The sequence below is a fragment of the Erpetoichthys calabaricus genome, chromosome 7, assembly GCF_900747795.2.
Source record: "Erpetoichthys calabaricus chromosome 7, fErpCal1.3, whole genome shotgun sequence".
NCBI classification, from domain to species: Eukaryota; Metazoa; Chordata; class Cladistia; order Polypteriformes; family Polypteridae; genus Erpetoichthys; species Erpetoichthys calabaricus.
Window position 1 is genome coordinate 114,326,122 of NC_041400.2, and position 16,374 is coordinate 114,342,495.

Sequence of the window (16,374 nt, forward strand, 5' to 3'; positions counted from 1 at the left end):
TGTGCTCATCTTTGGTAATGTGATGGACACCAGGACTGAGCTGACAAAGCCGGAATAAATCCCTGCTCCCTTACTTGGCAGGGAGGCCAGTGTATTAGATGGATGGGGGGGAAACTGCCTTCTAAGAGTACATGCTCTTCCAACACACTAGGTGGCAGCATTCCTGAACCAGTATGCCCATTCATGTGCCTGCAGGGTATGCTGGGATTTGCAGTCCATGGGGGCAGCCGACAGGAGGAGTTGCTAGGCAGGACTGTCCTGACTTTCAGGGGATTCCACCTGGCCCAGGAATGCTTCCTCCCTGACAATGGAAGTATTCCCGTCTCCAGCATAAAAGGGGCCATCTTTGTCCACTCGATAGTTAGAGTCATGAAGAGGTTAATAAGACTACGTGAGAGGTGTGAAGGCAGAAGGAAAACTTGTTACTCTGTTGTACCACCTGAAAAGGAGGAAATTGGAACCTGTTAAGGTACTGTGTTGTAGTAAAGTGTGGTGTAGTGTTTAAGGCTTTGGACTTCAAACCCTTAGGTTGTTTCTTCAAATCCCTGTTACTGACACTGTGTGACTGTGAGCAAGTCACTTCACCTGTCTGTGCTCCAATTGGAAAATCAAAAGAAATGTAACCAATTGTATCATAAATGTTGTAAGTCATCTTGAACAAAGGCGTCAGCCAAATAAGTAAATATAAATGAATAAACATCTTGTGTTTAAAACCAGGACTGGGTTATTTAGTTATGTCTTGGGGTTTGAGGGGGCTCAGTGACGCCCCCTACTGGTTACAGGAGAAACTTTTTCATAGACATGAGAAGAACAAACTCCAGTGACTAGGATAAGAACTTGCATTGCTAAAGTTTGGAGAGAACATGGTTATGAACTGCTGCACCATATCAGTCTTGAGAGAAACATACGAACATAGTCATTTTCAGTTTCTGTTAACACTTATTTTCTACTGTTTCACCTCTAGTTCATTAGTGGTAAACTCTTTTTAAAATGAGCATAACAGATTATGACCACTAAATTGTGTGATTTTTTAGTATGTATTTCATTTATCTAATACAAATCACTTTACAAAGGAAAATAAGTGGTTGATAACCTCCTCCGTTTATCCATACACTTCAGTTTTTACTTGGCAGGTTTCGGAATGCTGACTAATAGAAGTGTGTTAATATTGAACCTTATCCTTAGGCACATGTTTTACTTTTTTCCCAGTCAAACTAATTTTGGTAATTATATTTAAAGTGTGGGAAGATAAGCCAACAATCTTTTATATTTCCCATTGGGTAAAAAGCACCTATAAGATAATGATTCACTGCTCATGCTGGACTTAGACAATGACATTACTCAACATTTGATTTATTTTACAACATAGTGAGGGCAGTAAAAGTTAAAATGAAAGCATTACAGGACAGAATGTGCCCCTAACTGAAGATGATACTTACTGGTTATGTCTGGAATGCACAGGGGCTCTGCATGTATTTCAGACTAGAATGGGCTGAGGCCCTGGCATTAGTCCTTTCTTTTGGACATTATACAACCCCAGCCCCTCCTATCTGTGACTGTTGCTAAGCAACACCTATTAGGCAGAAATCACATGATGAAAGCAGGTGGAAGTAAAACAGAAAAGCTCAGGGGAGATTTAATTCAAAAGTTCAAATTTTATTTCCCGTTTATGCCTAGTGCTGATGTTTCTGGAAGCATTTATTTAACAATATTTTCCATGTTGTGCACATTGTGTTTTGCACAATGTAAGCATACAACTGGATAAATGACAAATGGATTATGTGACACAGGTAACATGAGATCACCATATACCACCATTCTGTCCTCCATTAAAACATAAGATAAAACATTTTCTTGGTCATTGGAGAAATGGCAGTCACTGAGGAGGCAGCAAACAGGCTTCAAAAACACTTGGACAAGCTTCAGAACTTGGGAAACACCTGGAAAATGCAGTTTAATGTAAACAAGTGCAAAATGCTACACACGGGCAACAGGAATGTTAATTATAAATACAAGACAGAAGACAATGTCACACAGGAAGCAACCTCTGAAAAGGATTTAGGGGTTTATGTTGATACAACATTTTTACCATCTAAGTCATGTACAGAAACAATTAAAAAAACAAATAAAATGTTAGGTTATTTTGTAAAAAGGATTGAACATAAATCGAGGGATGTTATCCTTACACTATATAATGTACTATTGAGACTGCATCTTGAGTGCTGTGTGCAGTTCTGGATACCACACTACAAAAACAAAAAGCAGCAGCACTTAAAGCTGTGCAGAGGAGAGCAACCAAGTGCATTCCAGAACGTGTTATACTCTGGCAAACTTGGAGAATTAAAACTATTTAGGCTTGAGCAGAGAAGACTGCTTGGACACCTAATCCAGATCTTCAAAGTTCACAAAGGCAGAAGATTCACAAGAATCCTTTCATCTTAATAGTGAATCTCATACTCGAGGACACCAGTGGAAATTAAGGGGAAGTGCATTTAAAACTGAAGTCAGGAAGTTCTTTATTCAGATAGTGGTGGGAATTGGAAACAAACTGCCGAGGCATCTAGTAGAAGCAGAATCCTTGACAACCTTTAAGAAGTAGTTGAATGACTTATTGGGACAACTTAACTATTAGCCAAATAAAATGGACAGAATGTTCACCTCTCATTTGTGAAATTTCTTATCTTATGATCTTATCACTGCAAACTATATGGGGTAACATCAAATATCATCTTTGGGTGCAGTATTCCTTTAAAATTGGCCTAAACAATGGCTTTACTGAATCAGCATGCAATATAGGCATTATTTTTGACATCGATCTGTCTTTTAAAACACATATTACAACACTATGTATAAGTGCCAGGAAAGTTTAGGGCTTGTCCGTTTAATCACGTCCGTTACGGGAGATGGACGTCTGAAGCGGAGCTCTGTTAGCAGCGGCTTTATTTTTTCTCTTATTTCTTATTATCCTGAGGTATCCTGTATTTACTATTACTATTTACTATTTTCTATTTCAATATATAAACATGACCAACAAGAAAGGGGGTCAGAAGAAAACGGATAAGAATTCTAAAGCTACATCCAAGTCTAGACAGGCATTAAGCCCAAGTGCAAGGTACAGCCTTTCAGAGACTGACCTGGAACAGACAGGCGAAACCACAGACTCCCCAGAACCCTGCTCCGCTGCATCGTCTCCTGCCAAGAGCGAAAATGGGAGCGAATATGCAAGTGATGCAGGTCACGATAGCTCGCCGATTCCAGAACATCATTTGAAACTGGAAATGGCCTTGCAGTCCACGCTTTCATCTACTCTTTCTGAGCCGGAAGCATCGGCTGTATTAGGGTTTGCCACTTCACCTGCGGAACACGAAAGCCGAAACGATCTGTCCGAACTGAAGGTAATGATCGCAACAATGGCCATGGCCATAAATGAGCTCAAGAAAGACATTCAGAAAAATATAAAGAAAGAAATAAATGGTTTGCTGAAGACAAGCGAGAAGCTGTGGCTGGAGCTGCAGCAGGATAATAAGGACTTGGAAAACATGTATATAATTGCTTTGATCCAGTTTTTAAAGGTATGCTGGGAAAAATTGAGGAACACATTCAGGAAAATGTCTAAACTGAGAGCACTTGCCGATCAGCTGGAAGACGTTAAGCAGACATTCACAACTTGAATTGAAACTGCCGAACATTTGGCATCTACTGCTGATGGATAAGCAACTGCTGCGAATTCTGAATGCAAAAAACTCGGAGACAGACTTGCTGCTCTGGAAGATGGATGCAGAAGGAATCATATTACAATCGAAGGTCTACATAAGAATCCTGAAAGTCCAAACCCAGTGAAATTTGTAGCTGAACTATTCTCAAAAATAATTGGAGAGGACTTTAAATCAGACACCGAGATACAGTAGCAGCAGCTTATCGCATACGGGGATCAAATACCTCTAAACGTAGGACTCTTGTTGCGTGCTTTGAGAGATTACAATTTAAAATTAATGTAATGTCACTCCTCAGACAGAAACAAGAGATTATATTTGAAAATAACCACATTCGTATTTTCCCTGATTTCCCACTCTCAGTAGCTGCCAAATGTGCCGCTTTTTATAACATTAAACAGCGGTTACGGAAAGCCGATATCAGATACAGCCTCTTGTATCCTGCCAAATTGAAAGTAAATATTCAAGATAAGCATCTTCACCACTACGATTGTGAGTCGCATCCTGTCATGACATGTCAAAAAGATATCTGCTGTCTGATCAGCTTGCAATGATACTGGTACCGTATTTATACAACCTTTTCTCTTCTCGGCCACTTTCTATTTATGTTTTTAATTACAATTATACACGTATATGTGCATGTGAGGAAGATATTAAAATTAGTAACATTTTTCTTTCTTTCTTTTTTTTTTTTTTACTATTCTAAAGGAGACTGTTTAATATCATACCCTTGGTTTATTGTTATTGTTATTATTGCATTAGGGTTTACTATGCTTATCCAGGGCCACTTTTTAACACCATTCCCTGGGTTTACTATCTTAATATTTCAAAACTGTTTAAGATTATATTTTATGCTTATAGTATTTAGACTTTATCGGCAATAGATATGTCAATTTTTAATCCTCAAACGCGACTGTTGGGGGGCTTGTTTTGTTTTGAACGTGCTCTGTCTCTAGGTATGTCAGAGGACTGGGACTTTGTGAAGTGGGGTCCAGCCTCATGTGGGGAGGCAAAATGGGGGGGGGGGAGTAAGAGAGGGAGAGAAAGAGAGCAAGCTATATCTAATCTATCCTTTTAATCCTTTAATTATAATTACCAACGTAACAATAGGCTGCATGGCAATAACTTCTGTGGAAAATTGGAAATTAAGGTCAAAGCTGTCTCACTTCCAGTTAAGACTACAAAATGACATCAAAAATTCAGATCAATGTCTCCATGATGAGCCGGTTAACTTTGTGAGCTGGAATGTTAAAGGCCTGAATCACGAATTAAAGAGAAAGAAAGTATTCTCTCACCTATCAGGTCTGAACGCTAAAATAGTATTTTTACAGGAGACCCACTTATTAAGCAAGGATCAGTTCCGGCTGCAAAAAGACTGGACTGGCCAAATGTTCCATTCCAGCTTTACAAAGAAAACTAGTGGTGTGGGAATTCTCATACATAGAACAGTCTCATTTGTGGTATCAGATGTTGTATCTGATCCTGAAGGGAGATATGTGATTGTCATGGGCAATTTATTTCAATGTAAAGTGATTATGATAAATCTGTATGCACCAAATGTGGATGACAGGGAATTCATGCAAAATGTATTTACATCCATTCCCAATATAAACACTCATAAAATTATAATGGCTGGGGACTTTAATTGTGTTTTAAATCCAGACTTAGATAGGTCTCCTGTCACGGGGTGATGATGTATAATACTGCAAAGACAATTACACAGTTTGTAACTTACCACAACTTATCAGACTCCAGGAGGTTTCTACACCCAAACTCAAGAGCATATTCCTTCTGCTCACCAGTGCATCATTGCAACTCAAGAACTGATTATATCTTTATAGATAACAATTTCTTGCCTACGATTAAATCTTGCAAGTACAACGCTATTGTTATTTCTGACCATGCCCCTCTGATCTTGGAGCTAAAATCATTATGGCATACATAGTCATCTCGCAGATGGTGTTTTAACCCACTTTTATTAGCAGACGAGAACTGTACAGAATGTATATCAAAACAAATCATTTTTTTTCTAGAGACAAATACATCCTCAGAGGTCTCTGCAGAAATACTCTGGGAAACCCTGAAGGCCTTCTTAAGAGGACAGATTATCTCATATCTTTCCCACAGAAATAAATTAGAAACCAATAAGGTATCAGAGCTAATCAGCAAAATTACTAGAATAGATCAAGAACATTCCAGGTGTTCAAGTGAGGCTCTTCATAGGAAAAGGCAGGCTCTGCATTCAGATCTCAACCTCTTAACAACTAAAGATACTGAACAACTCATTTTTAAATCAAGACATCATTACTATGAACATGGAGAGAAAGCTAATGAGTTCTTAGCTCAACAAATCCACAAGGAAGAAGTTCAAAATGCAATCCCAACAATCACCAACACAAACGGAGACAAAATCATTGACCATAAAAATATAATGCACACATTTAGAGACTAATATAAATCCTTATATTCTACTGAGTTTAAAGAAGACAACACACAATCTAATGTATTTTTGGATGCATTACAGATACCACAAATAGATACTCTTAGTGCAGAGGAATTGGATAAACCTTTGGCATTATCAGAATTACTAGATGCTATAAAGTCACTTAAGAGTGGGAAAGCAGCAGGCCTTGATGGCTACCCTGTCGACTTTTATAAGAAATTCTCCACTCAGCTAGCTCCCCTTTTATTAGCAACATTTACAGAAGCTAGAGACTATCAAATACCTCAAACTTTTCTCCAAGCATTAATCACCGTCTTTCCCAAACAAAATAAGGACTTATTACAATGTGTATCATACAGACCAGTTTCACTTCTGAATAATGATACTCTCCAAAGTCCTAGCTAGAAGGATGGAGAAAGTGTTGCCTTTGGTAATATCACAAGATCAAACTGGATTTATTAAAGGCTGACACTTAGCTTCCAAGCTTCGATGCCTGTTTAATGTAATATATTCACCCGCAAAGTCAAACACCCCAGAGATGATATTATCGTTGGATGCAGAAAAAGCATTTGATATGATTAAATGGAACTACCTTTTCACTACATTAGAGAAATTTGGGTTTGGCCCAAACATTTGCGCATGGATCAAACTACTGTATACCAATCCAGAAGCTTCAGTATGTATTAACAACATTAATTCAGAATACTGTTACGTTGGCAGTTCACTGTCGAAATGCTTATCAGATAAAGGGGATTATCAGAGAAGGACTTGAAAGTAAAATTTCTCTATACGCAGATGATATGGTACTGTATATATCAGACCCACAAAATACTATGCCTGCAGTCCTAACAGCACTTACAGAATTTTCAAAGATTTGATTCAAAGATGGTCTCAGAATTAATTTGAATAAAAGTGTGCTCTTCCCAGTGAATCCTCAAGCATACAATATTAGATTGGACACCTTCCCTTTAATCGTTGCAGATCAGTTTAAATACCTAGGGGTAAACATCACAAGTAATTATAAAGCTCTTTATCAACAAATTTTCGGTGTCCGTATGGAAAAAATTAAGCAAATTTCTTTTTCTTTCTTTCTTTCTTTCTTTCTTTCTTTCTTTCTTTCTTTCTTTCTTTCTTTCTTTCTTTCTTTCTTTATTTATTTATTTATTTATTAAGGGAGGTAGCCATTCCTTGGTTACACCTCAGGCATAAATGGGATGACAGGGAGGGCTGATTTATCTTTGGTCTCCTCTCAACTCATATGATGAAAATGTAACCTGAGGTTGACCTGAGCCTTACCAGAGTACCTCTGGAGCTCTCTAGAGTACACCTGACCCTTTAAGTGGACTTGTAGACTCTAAAGGAAGGAGTTACCTCTTTTTGATTCAAAATGACCTTCCAGTCACTAGCTAGAATAGGCAAAGGATTATCAGGCAGAAAGGATGTTCAAAAAGAAAAGAAGAAACTTGGAGGTTAGAAGGGAAAGTATTTGTGTGATTTGGGAAGTGGGCAATGCTTTAGACACCCCACACAACAGACAGGGTGAGAACTTGTATGGGAAGGCTCAGAGGTGCAGTACATTTATTGTTTTCTTTTGTTTATTTTTTTACTTTGCATTCTTCCTCTGGACAAACCCCCCTCTTTTTCATTATTAAGTAAAAATCTTCATTAGTGTTGATCTGCAAAATTCACCAAAGTATTTCTCACATTGAATATGCCGTGTTTGCGGGTAATAATAATAATAATAATACATTTTATTTATACAAGGCGCCCTTCAGAGAACTCAAGGACACCAAACAAACAATAAATAAATAAAAGACACAATTATAAACAACTTAAAACATCAGAAAATCTAAAAATTAAAACCAAACAAAACCACTATAATCAGAAGGAAAAAGAAAAAGCCATTTTAAACAGATGCATTTTAAGTTTGCATTTGAAAAATGAATATGATTTGATGTTTCAGAGCTCCGCAGGTAATGAATTCCAGAGCTTGGAAGCAGAACGGCTGAAAGCTCTGCTCCCCATGGTGGTTAGACGGGCGGGAGGGACGGTCAGATGGGTGGAGGAAGAGGATCTAAGGTTACGGGATGGAATGGCAACATGAAGAAGGTCAGATAGATATGGAGGGGTGAGGTTATGGATGGCCTTACATGTTAATAGCAGAATCTTAAAATCAGTTCAAAACTTGATCGGGAGCCAATGAAGCTGCTGCAAGACCGGAGTAATATGGTGAATAAATGGGGTTCAAGTGATGATACGTGCTGCAGAATTCTGGACTAACTGAAGCTTATGAAGAGATTTATTAGGGAGACCAAAGAGGAGTGAATTGCAGTAGTCCAGCTGAGATGTGACAAAGACTATGAAGAGAACGGCAGTGGTATGAGGAGTGAGGGAGGGGTGAATGCGATTAATATTATGTAGGTGGAAGTAAGCAGACCGGGTGATGTTATTAATGTGACATTGGAAAGATAGAGTACTGTCGAGGATGACACCCAGACTCTTGACCTGAGATGATGGGGAAACAACAGAGTTATCAATAATAAGAGAAAGATTATTGGTTTTGGATAATGATGATTTTGAACCAATGAGGAAAACCTCAGTTTTGTCACTGTTTAATTTAAGAAATGAAGTCAATAAGCGAGGGTGGTGGAAAAGAGGAGGTGGGTTTACTAGCAAGGTAGAGCTGGGTGTCATCAGCATAACAGTGAAAATTAATGTTATATTTGCAAAAAATATTGCCAAGGGGAAGAAGGTAAATAATAAAAAGAAGAGGCCCCAGGACAGAGCCCTGGGGCACACCAGAAGTAACAGCGGTGGGTTGGGATGTGAAGGTTTTAAGCTGTATGAACTGAGTGTGGCCTGAGAGGTAGGATCTAAACCAATCAAGTGGAGTGTGAGTAATACCAATCGAAGATAATCTATTAAGGAGAGTGGTATGACAAATAGTATCAAAGGCCCCACTCAGATTAAGGAGGATGAGAATAGTGATTAGACCAGAGTCAGCAGCCATAAGGAGGTGATTGGTAATTTTAACAAGTGCCGTTTCTGTACTATGAAGATGGCGAAAACCAGACTGGAACTTTTCATATAGATTATTGTGAGATAAGTGGGTGTGAAGTTGGATAGCTACTATTTTTTCAAGAATTTTGGAGATAAAGGGCAAGTTAGAAATGGGGAGAAAATTATTGAAATTAGTAGGATCAGCACCAGGTTTTTTAATATTGGGGTTATAGCAGCAGTTTTAAAAGATGAGGGAATAATACCAGTAGTAAGAGAAGAGTAAATGATGGCAGAAATGAGAGGGACTAGAGAGGGGAGGCAGGCTTTAACCAGAACTGTAGGCAGCGGGTCCAGATGACAAGTAGATGACTTGGATTTGCAGATGAGATCTGAGATTTCAGAGGAAGTGGGTAGCTGGAAAGAAGAGAAAGAGTGAAAGAGAAAGAGTGAATAGGCGGGTGTAGTTCAGAAGGAATACAGAGAGGATTTGGACCAAGGTGCTGATGTATCCTTTGGATTTTCTCATTGAAAAAAGACATAAGAGAATTACAGAAAGTAGTTGAGTAAAGGTGAGATGGTAAAGAGTCTGGAGGTTGTGTAACATTATTAAATAAAGAAAACAAAGACTTGGTGTTACCTGTATTACAAGTAATTAACAAGAGTGTAATAATTAGATTTGGTTTTGGCTATACAATCCTTGTAATAGAGTAGATGATTTTTATACATCTCTTTGTGGACAAAGAGTCCAGATTTTTTAAACAACCTTTCAAGTTGCCTGCCCTTAGCTTTCAGAAGCCGAAGTTCAGGTGTAAACCAGGGGGCAGAAAAAGAAAAAGAAACATCTGTTTTTTTGCGGAGCAAGAGAATTAAGAATACCATTAAGACAAGTGTTATAATATGAGACCAGTTCTATGGGAGTGGAAAAATTATAAAAGTCCATTTGGGAATCAATTCTAGAAGACAGCAAATTCAAGTTAATATTCTTAATGTTACAAAAGGCTATGAGACGTGGAAGCTTAGGAACAGAAAAGGTAAGTTTGGCATTGAATGAAAGGAGAAAATGGTCGGTTATAGTGAGTTCATCTGCTGTGAGATCAAAAGGAACAACACCAGAGCAGAAGATCAGGTCCAAGATATGTCCTTTACAATGGGTAGGAACATCAGTGTGCTGCTGGTATCCAATTATATTTATTTTTAATAAATTTGCAAAAACCTCAAGTAAACTTTTTTCACGTTGTCATTATGGGGTGTTGTGTGTGGGATTCTGAGTAAAAAAATGAATTTAATCCATTTTGGAATAAGGCTGTAACATAACAAAATGTGGAAAAAGTGATGTGCTGTGAATACTTTCCGGATGCACTGTAGGTTACTCTTGACCCATAGGTGCTCGCTAAGAAACTGTTTTAAAAATTTTGTGGTCCAAATGCGAAATTTCTTATAGTTTTTTAGATCCATTTGTATGTCTGTCTGCTTTTCACAAGAGAACTATTTAAAGGATTTAGATCTTTTTTTTCTGTAATTTGCTTGAACATTCAGGTTGATTTTGCGACTTCTCTCATTGTGCTAAGAATCATAGTTCACTTGCAGAAGTGATATATTCGTGCTAATCCGAGACAGAGGCTGTGGGCCAAGGGGAGGGGGAGGAGTGACGTCAGGAATAGAGAGTTGGGTGGGGCCCTCCTTTCTGTCCTGTTTCACTAATACGCGGGCGAAGCTGCAGGGGATAGCTAGTCTTATATATAAATGTCTACGCGTGGAAATGTGTGTGTTTGTCTGGCCCAGAAGTGAGAGGTGGAGTCAGGCTAAGGGCTCCACCTCTGAGAATACGCAATCGAGGCCAGCACGTCGGCAAAACGAAATATCCAAAGAGAGAGTCACTCGCTTATCCGCTATTACATAAGTGAGACGAGCACATCGGCAAAATGAAACCTCCGAAGAAAGACAGTCGCTTAGTTGCTGATGCACAAACGATGCGAGCACATTGGCAAAATGAATCCTCCTAGGAGAGAGATGCCTAGAGTAGTTCCTTTCAATTACCTGACATCTCTACATTTCAATTTTTTTTTCTGATGATTTCAATAGTTTCTAGGACCCCAGGCTTTTTACAGCATGGGTTTACACAGCTAGTAGTATATAATAAGTGTATATCATATTGCTTTTGACATTAAATCCTTAAAACAATAAATAAACAATATTAATGTACTGTCTTAAAAATCCTATTCTAGGTTTCTCAGTCAAAACCATATGCCCACTGTATTGGTTATGAAAAGGTACTATAAATGCAAAATGTCCCAGTAATGCAGGAGCATTTGAGTTACTACCATGCTATCATATAAGTAACACATACCATACACTGATTATATGTGGAAAATTCAATAACTTCAATGATGCATAATACACAACATCTACAGGGCTGAATATACAAACAATAATCCAACACATATTGTAGGTTCATCTCTGGATGTCTGCTCACTTGGTATTTCTGAGAGTGTCTAATAGTTTTTATAAATACTTAGTTTTTAAGTTTATAATATATAATGTACCCTGCAAATTAAATTAAACTGTTTATGAATAGCATGGTTTAGTTTTGCATATGCATTCATCCTTCACTTTTGAATGCCCAATAAATTTCCTGCCAACCCGGCAAGTTGTAGCTGCTAAGCAAAGTATCTAAATAATTTCATAATTGAATGGGTCTGCATGTCAGGATAAGAATTACTTTTATTGAGGAAACCCCAGAGGGAATGTAGCATGTTGGTCTTTTAGTCATATCTCCAGCATGCTGACAATTTCTCATTGCAGAAAATTAGCTGAAGGAAAGAAGACATCTTGTCTGAGAAGAAATAACTGGTGTCATTTTTATTCAGCATATACAGCAGATTGCTTGGCCACGGATTAAATCTGATAATGCACATTTGCTATGTTTCTGGTATATTCTAGAAATATAACACAACTAAAAGGTCACCTTGAGCATTAGGTGTGCTCACATATAACACTCACTGTGCAAATTATTAGGGACACCCATACACATGCTTATTCATGCAGTTATCTAAACAGCCAATCATGTGGCAGTAAAGCGATGCATACAACCATGCAGATACAGGTCAGAAGCTTTAGTTAATGTTCACATCAAACACCAGAATAGGGAAAAAATGTGATCTCAGTGATTGTTGGGGCCAGATTGGCTGAATTGAGTATTTCTGTAACTGCTGATCTCCTATTTTCGGTCACAGCAGTCTCTAGAGTTAGCTCAGAACAGTGCAAAAACAAAAAGACACATCAACTGAGTGGCAATTCTGTGTATGGAAGCACCTTGTTGATGAGAAACATCAGAGTGGAATGGACAGACTGGTTTGAGCTAACAGAAAAGCCACAGTAACTCAAATGACCACACTGTACAATTGTAGTGAGTGGAAAAACATGTCAAACCTTGAGGTGAATGGGCTACAACAATAGGAAACAATGTCAGGTTCCATTCCCGTCAGCTAAGAACAGAAGGTTCAGGCTTCATTCAGCACAGGCTCATCAAAACTGACTGCGAAAATGCAGCCTGGTCTGATGAATTTCAATTTCTGCTGTGGCACATAAATGGTAGGGTCATGATTTGATGTCAACCGCATGAATCCACGCACCGAACCCGTCTTGTGTCCACAGTCCAAGCTGGTGATGGTGGTGTAATGATTTGGAGAATGTCTTCTTGGCACACTTTGGACCTGTTAATATTGATCAATCCACAGCCTTTTAGAGTATTGTTGCTGATCATGTGCATCCCTTCATGGCCACAAATTACTCATCTTCTAATGGCTACTTCCAGTATGATAATGCATTGTGTCACAAATCAAAAGGCATCTCAAACTAGTTTCATGAACATCACAATGAGTTCAGTGTTTTCTAGTGGTCTTCCCAGTCCAATAGGACACCTTTGAGATGTGGTAGAATGTGAAGTTGACAGATCTGCTGAAATCGTGTGATGCACTCATGTCAATGTGGACCAAAATATTAAAGGAATGTCTCCAGCATCTTGTAGAATCCTTACCAGAAAGATCTGATGCTGTTTTGAGAACAAAAGGAGGCTTACACAGTATTAATAAAGTGCTCCTAATAATTTGCTCAGTGAGTGTGTATTTAGTTCAGTGGTATCGTTCACAGGGACACATTAAAATAAATCTGGTTCAACTTTGAGCAGCCTCTTCATTTTGGGCATACCCATGTTTGAGAAAAGGCTGAGGTTGTTTTTCACAGAAAAATTGTGCATTGTTCTGTTAGAATCACACAAACAGGCATAGAGCACATGTACCATCTGTCTTGTATGCCTTTTTCTACATTTTATTTAATAACCAGAGAACATGTACCAGGGAGTCTGAAGGTATACATACAATTTCAGAACATGCTAGAAGAACTGATGATTTCAAACATGGGTTAGCCTTGATCTATGGTGTCGTTATTCAGGGGAGCAATATTGCATTATAACAAATTATGATTATTTTTATGTAATCTACATTATGGGTGGTAAAACATGCTCAATGGTTAGTCCTACTCCCTCACAAACCCTTTAGTGTGAAGAGTGTATATTCTCCCCTGTGTAGGTCAGTGTGGGTTAACCTCTCACACTCCAAAGGAACGTGTGTCAAGTTAATTGGTGATTCTAAATCAGCCCAGTGTGAGAGTGTGAGTGTGCAGGAGTGGTCCCTGTGATGGACTGGTGCCCTGTCCTGCATTGTGCCAATTGCTCCAGCCACCATGACTTGGATTAAGTGGATCTGAGAATGTTATTCTAAATAGATATTTTCATTTGTATATTACCACATATGCATAGTTTCATCTTTCTAATTAAAAAAGGAAATTAGATTTTATGTTATTTAATTGGGTGATTTATGGTACGTAATATGTATTTGCAGGTGTATTGCCTTGTACTGAAAGCCTTAAACATTTTCACAAACCTTTCTTTTCCAACTTCGATTCTTACAACTTTAGTTTAAACTTTAAGTTGTTCTTGTAGCCACACATTAGTACTTGCAACTTGTCTCTGAATGATATAAGGTTTTGTTCCACCACTAGCTGGATTTATTGGTAAAAAGAGATCTGTCATCCGGTAATGTGATAGGTTTCCATCAAGTTCTGTAATGAAAGGGTTTTATTGAAAGAAATCTCATAAGGCTTTCAGTTCCAGACTACTGCTATGCCACAATATAAATTCAGTGAATTTCTGAAGACAGGTAAAAAGTGACTCTTGGCAGCATTTTCCACACTAAAATGAAAATGATGAGTCCTAAAATTTTGCAAAGGCTTTTAAAGAAAGTCTGTTCCAAATTTTGGATTGTTAGACAGATGGAGTCCCTGCAGTCAGACATCATTCTTTATTACACAGTTTATTGAGGATGACCTACACACCACCGCCTGCTTACATTTATTAAAAAATAACTAGCAGATGTACCTGGCTTTATTCAGGCATAATTGTATATTAGTTAAGGTAAGAAAACAAATACTTTTGTGTTTTTTAAATGTTGACCCTTTTGTCATTTCTGTCCCAACTGTCACCTAACCTACCACTCTGATAACCATGAATTTCAATGCTCTGATTGAGAATTTATTCTTTTTATGCATTATTCAGTTCCATAATTGTGGTAACTGTGGGTTGGAACCATGAGTGCCACAGTTTTGTATTTCCTGTTTAGTGTGGTTTCACAAACAGATGTTTAATCTCACATTAATAAACTGGATGGCTTGTTGAATACAGTAATCCCTCACTATATCGCACTTCGACTTTCGCAGCTTCACTCTATCGCAGATTTTATATGTAAGCATATCTAAATCTATAACGCGGATTTTTAGCTGCTTCACGGGTTTCTGCTTGGACAATGGGTCTTTTTACTTCTGGCACATGCTTCCTCAGTTGGTTTGCCCAGTTGATTTCATACAAGGGACGCTATTGGCGGATGGCTGAGAAGCTACCCAATCAGTGCACGCAGTTAAGTTCCTGTGTGCTGATTGGCTCAGCGATGGAGCACTGAATTCGATTCTGCTGCGTTAACCAGAAAGTCTCGTCTCATTCATTCAGCATCAACGTGTTTTGCCGTGTAAAGAGTTAACTTTTGTACTCTTTTGTGTTTATCTTTGTGCATAGTCAAGCCCTTCAATATGGCTCCAAAACGATCTGCTCCTGCTACTGCTTCAGGGGCCTTGCACAAGCGCCAACAGAAGATACTAACGATTGCCGAAAAGGTAAAAGTTTTGGATATGTTGAAGGAAGGGAACAGCTACACCGCTGTAGGATGCCATTACAGCATCAATGAGTCCATGATTCTTTTTATTTAAAAGGGAGGAAAAGAATAAAAGATCTACGACCGCAGTGTCCTTTAACAAGGGTGAGAAACGAGTTGTAAGTGGATGTAATAAGGCGGTAGTCCGGATGGAATCTGCTTTAGGGATTTGGATTGAAGACTGCCGGAAAAACAACAACGGCGGTGCTACACAGTCGCCTAAAGAGGCTCCTTTAGAAGAACTGTAACGCTCTCCTTTGTTGTGCAGTAAAATTAAACTCATCGTTATCGGACAAGTCGTCGTGTCATTGTTGGTGAGTAACCATAATTAATTTTCTACGTACAGTAGGCCTACTTAGTACATGTACGTACGTTTAGTGTCACTGTACACACATTTTACTGTATACAATTTTTCTTGCATTGTACGTATTTATTGCTGGTGGCCTGTCTATCTTAATGGCTGTAACATAACATGTAACATATGTGATATCAGAGACGCTCGATATCTTATCTATAATATTTAGGTTTTACTGTATATAAACAGTGTGTTTACATACATAATTTCAACGAATCTTACCTAATATCTAAGAGAATATAAAGGGTTTATGCTGTATAACTGTGCGGGAAATGTTTATAAGAGTGTGGGAGAGATTATAAGGGCTTAAAATATACAAAAATAACCATATAAACATATGGATTTTACTTCGCGGATTTTCACCCTTCATTGGGGGGGGTTCTGTAACGTAACCCCCACGATAGGTGAGGGATGACTGTACTTGAATCCATAGACTGCAGAAAGAATCTACAGTGTGGGGGTCAGGGGGATTTGGAGTTCACAGACATCACTGTAGACATTACTGGAAGTGTTTGATAATGTTATTATCATGATCTTTGGAAATTAAAAATTTTTGTAAAGCTCATAATGAAACTTCTAGTTAATTACATATGAAATATAGAG